Here is a 5511-nt window from a genome sequence, read left to right as displayed (position 1 = left end):
CGAACAAAACATTCGAAATAGAAAGCCACTTTCAACCACTTTCAAGCCCATATCTCCCGCACCCTTATAGCTATCGAGACGCAACCACCCCTATGCACGAATGGAGACTTGGGGCTACTACCACATACAAACACCATTCACGTGCGATGTGTAGTTTTTGCGAAAAAGTGAAATATAGGGACATACATGTCCATTTTTATATATATAATATAGATATTTGTTTCGTTTCATCTTTATATTATGTATATCTTTTCGGAAGCAGATTTTACACCTTACCTTTGTATTAATGGATTAAATTCAAATATATTTAAATGTAAACATTCGAATATGTTATCCTATTCTAAAATCAGGATATTCTAAAATGGTAGTATCTGCAGATGGATTATAAAATAGGCTGAAAAACGTTTATGTATCTTTCAATAATGATTTCTCAGCAATTATAAAGTAGTTAATGACTAAGTAATTATTTTGTGTTGTTTTTTTGTTTAAAAACTGATTCAACGTTCTTTTACATAAAAGACTAAACAATACTAAATTGATTTAAGACAATGATTATTTTGGTAAGCAAAGAAATCTGGGGCCATATTCTGGTCACTGTCTCTGGTCTCTCGTCTTTCACAAGCCGGTGTGTGGCAGTAGCCCCAAGTCTCCCATCGTACTGTACACTATCATGGTTGCGTCTCGATAGCTATAAGGGTGTGACAGATATGGGGTTCAAAGCGGTTGACTTGTAAAATGTGTAACAATGGAAGTGTTAACAATGAAAGTGTTAAGAATGGAAGTGTTACGAGTACGTAGTACGAGTTAGCTGATTTTGATGACTATTTTTATTTTTTTAGCTCGGTCTAGATCTAACATAGATAATTCAGCAAGCTTTGGACCTATAATCGTTGCCATACTCATACCTTCAATCTGCCTAAAAATTCTTTTTACCGAGTTTAAAATAGTTATCAAAATAACAATTGTTTATTAGATTTTTTAACCACGTTTCTACTAAATTCTTTAAACTATTTTGCTCCATTTTTATTGACGGGCACATTGAAACAATGTCAAGACTTAAGAATCTAAATGATGATTTAAAATTTATATTAGCCATTTTACTTATTAGCTCATCTGCATTTTTAATAGTGAAATTAGAATGAGGTAAGTCACGTAATCTATCTCATAAATAATTCTAAATCGTTTAAAATGGAGTTCTTAATGTCTATCAATGGACGACATTTATCACCCTCCTTGTGGTGTTCTAATATCTATAAAATTAAGGATTTTGTATTCCTCGCCTTGTATATATATATATAAAAATGGACATGTGTGTGCCTATATTTCAATCTGCAGCCAAAACTACACATCGCACATCAATGGTGTTTGTGTGTGGTAGTAACCACAAGTCTCCCATCGTGCACTAAGGTGGTTGCGTCTGCACTTCTTTTGTACGAACAAATAAAAACCCAGTGAAGCGGGTACTTGTAGCTAATATATGAATAAAATTAAAATAAACGCATTCTAAAACACAATATTAATTATTTATTGTGACATCATAACAATTCCGGGCTGCAATTATTCGTCACAATGCTTTGTCTTGCCTCTGTACATCATTCTTTTCCTGTTAACAATGAAGCCATGCTGGTCATCTATCTAATTACGTTCAAGAGAAAATTTTAGAACTAATTTAATTCAAAATATTTTTTAAATCAAGCTTTACATAGCTCAAGCTTCAAGCCACCATAGCCACAAGCTCAAGCTTTCATCTATCTATCTCCGTTCTCGAGATTAAGGAAGGACACACAGACAATGGACACTAATGGAAATTTATAGATCTATAATTTTTGAAAATTGCAGCCCAATAAGTTATAGAGTTCTTCACATTTGTGACTGATCTAAGCCTCATTTTATTCTCCATTATCATTTTCTTTTTTTTAATATTAAGGAACGACAATAAATACATTATTGCATTTTTTTTTTAACCTAATACAAAATTTAATTTATGAAAAAATTAATCTAAATTAAATTATAATTATAATCAATGTTACGTTTTGAAACTCTTAAATCTAATTAGCAACAAATGTAGTAGTAATGATAATGATCATTAATTTAAATTAAGCTAAATATGCTATTTGTTAGAAAATTTAATTAACGTTACTATAGCTTACATATTCGAATAAAATTAAAAATGTAAATAATATATACAAGTGTTGTATTTATAGAAACTTGCCTGTTTCCTGCTGAACATTTATAAATCGTGATCGACTTGAAATTAATATGAAAACATTTCTAAATAATCGATAATTTTAATGATTAATCGATTAATGATGGTTGGTGTAACCTTGGTAACGCATAAATTATCATACAAAAATAATTTATCCTTAATTCTTCTTCTTATTATTATATGTTATTTTAATTTTATTAAATTTATAAATGTTTATTTTAGAAAACGGAAAGAAAATTTAATTACGTTGTTAGAGATCACGATAATGAAAAGTGGAGATAATTTCTAGTCCAAGTTTTAACTGTTTATTAATATTGTTATATGCTTATATACATGTTAAAACTTTAAAATACTTAATTTATATAAGCTATGTTCAATACAGGCTTCGTAAATATATGGGATTGGTACTGTATATAGCAAAAAATGTCCTGCATCAGCCCTGTGCAAATTATAAATGAGGTAGGGACCTTTCAACGTGCTGAGAATCTAACATTCCAGCATTTAGGGTCCCATGAAGTTGACTCCGAATACGAAAGCTATACGAACAAAAATTATTATGACATTGTCACAATGCCGGGCTACAATTTTTAATCATATTTTTAATTTATTTAATTTAAAATATATGTTCTCCACCTCAAATTAGTAGTGGCTTGCCCCTGTACATCATAATAGAGTCATGCCAGTCATCTATGTAACTCCGTTCAGGGGAAACTTTTTGAATTGAAATCACGTGATCTAGACCGGAAGTTCGTATATAGTTAATCAGGGACTTCTACCCCTAAGCGTTCCATATCTGGCCTTGACTTTCATGTATCTTCTCGAGATTAAGGATAGACAGACGGATGGACGGACGATGGTGGGAATTTATAGATCTACAGTCTTTTCAAATTGCTACCCAATTATATATATACTAGCAGGTAGGCCCGGCGTTGCTCGGGCAAAAGTAACGATAACTAAGATTAAGATTATTACGTTACAGTCAACCTTACCCGTTTTCACAGAATGCAAGAATTAGGTCCCATTGTTTCCGGACTAATTAGAGAATTTTTAGATGGGTCTAAAAATATGTTCGATTTCCCGCAAAAAGGAAAAAAAAAACTGCATCTGCATCTTGAAGTCGCTTTCTCTTAACAATTCCATTGTTACGTAACACTTCCATTGTTGACACTTCCATTGTTACTTAAACTTCCGTTGTTGATGGAAGTGTTAAGCCTTAATCCTGTCCCTCTCCCCCGTGAGGAGGAATTTCGAAAAATCTCTTCTTAGTGTGCGTTCTCGTAACGTACCCTAACTGTGTACCAAATTTCAACTTTCAACTCCTAGCCGTTTGGGCTCTGCGCTTATTATTATTATTATTATTATCAACTCGTCTCGATTATATATATAGATATATATCACCACTTTTCTTTGATAAAATACAATAATAAATTTCACTTGTGCATTAATTTTACTTTATTATAAATTTTTTATCGATAACACTCATCGGTAGCCAATTATATCGAGTTTTTTTAAAAATAAAATCAATATTTTCAACATTATTGATTAATTTTTAATCAATAATGTTGATATGAAATTATAGATGACCTACCATTATTATAAGTTTATCGTTAAATGCGGAAATCGCCATTAAAAACAGTTATATAAGTGTATATATTTTACACGTATGATGTTTTAGAACTTTCTAAGAATTAGTAAACATGTAAAGTAAGTATGATGAAAATGAAATTGATAAAGTTTCGATCATTAAGAAGCTACTTTCGTAGAATATTACTTAATGATTCTGCGTGTGATCATTTCGAGTGTTTACTTCTACCTACCAGGAAGATCGTTCTATTATTTGGTGTTATAGTTTCCAGAGAAGACGATGGAAAATTTCTGAAGATATACAGAAAGATATTATGTGTTTCTTTGATAATATCTGGTATCGTAATCATTACTTTAACTTTCTTTAAAGAAAACAATGCAGAAACTCTATGTAGTTTACCACTTATATTAGGTGACGGTGCTTTTGGTTACTATTTTATATTCGGAATATTTTGTTTATATTCCTGTGCTCTTGTGCAAATTACAAACCGTTGTAGAACTGATAATTTCTTATCACGTATGACCTCTTATTGGAGGATAACTTCAATTAAAAACGAATCATTTGTACGAAGACTTTTAAAAAGGCAACTTATAGCTCTTTATTTGTGGTATTTCGCTTTTTTCCTGGCTCAAATTTTTTTAGTAGTAAGTTATTTTCTAGGACGATTTTACTATGTTACTGTTAAAAGACCTGCAATTGATTTTATGTGTACTTTAGTTGTATTAATTGTGAGTTCTGTAAGTTTCGGCGGGTTTTATTCAATATTCGTTTACTGGGTCATCATATGTACTAATGTTGGAATGAGATTTAAGAGCATTAGAGATCATTTCTGGTTAACAGAATCCTCTAAAGATATACATCTTGTATTGAATCATTACGAAACACGTCAAAAATATTTATTGAAGATGATGAAGGACACAAATAGATACTTTCGCTTTATAGTTTCTACTACTATAATTGCTTTCATACCCGAGCAATGTCTGGTAGTTTACTTATTACTCTTTACTGAACCTCATGATTTATTAAGATTTTTTCTCTTCAATGTTTCTTTAGCAATGGTCGGAGTTATTGTCATTTTTGGATTTTATCTTTCGAATCTCTCGATCGAAGTGAGTAGAAATAAGTTATTCATAAATTAAACAATAGAAATATTTATTAAATCTACATTAATAAATTTATATATATGTTTTAAAGGCTTATCGTCCTTACGATATCATTTATAACCTTTATCTTTTCGTCAGTGATGAGACTTTAGAACAGAAGGTAAGTAGTTATAAATAAGCTTAAATTATGGTATTTTAGAATATTAAATTTTATATTTTTATTATTTTTTTTTAGATACACAATATCATGAAGTCCATGAGTGGGCAAAAGATTTGTTTTACGTGTGGTGGAGTCATTAATATTACACTCCGAATACGAAAGCTATACGAACAAAAATTATTATGACATTGTCACAATGCCGGGCTACAATTTTTAATCATATTTTTAATTTATTTAATTTAAAATATATGTTCTCCACCTCAAATTAGTAGTGGCTTGCCCCTGTACATCATAATAGAGTCATGCCAGTCATCTATGTAACTCCGTTCAGGGGAAACTTTTTGAATTGAAATCACGTGATCTAGACCGGAAGTTCGTATATAGTTAATCAGGGACTTCTACCCCTAAGCGTTCCATATCTGGCCTTGACTTTCATGTATCTTCTCGAGATTAAGGA

General features: G+C 30.9%; 1 long non-coding RNA gene across 1 annotated transcript; it reads left to right on the top strand.

Annotated features, from left to right (window-relative positions):
* Positions 1–512: 512 nt before the first annotated feature.
* LOC111638642 lies at positions 513–5200 on the top strand. Its single transcript, XR_002758907.1, has 4 exons — positions 513–560; positions 4845–4900; positions 4986–5054; positions 5130–5200. It is a non-coding gene; the product is annotated as an uncharacterized LOC111638642 (long non-coding RNA).
* The last annotated feature ends 311 nt before the right edge of the window (positions 5201–5511 follow it).

Source organism: Centruroides sculpturatus, unplaced genomic scaffold (genome assembly GCF_000671375.1).
Source record: "Centruroides sculpturatus isolate CEXI.00-Female unplaced genomic scaffold, Cexi_2.0 scaffold854, whole genome shotgun sequence".
NCBI classification, from domain to species: domain Eukaryota; kingdom Metazoa; phylum Arthropoda; class Arachnida; order Scorpiones; family Buthidae; genus Centruroides; species Centruroides sculpturatus.
The sequence above is the reverse complement of the archived record's forward strand: the minus strand, read 5'-3'. Positions and strand labels throughout refer to the sequence as shown.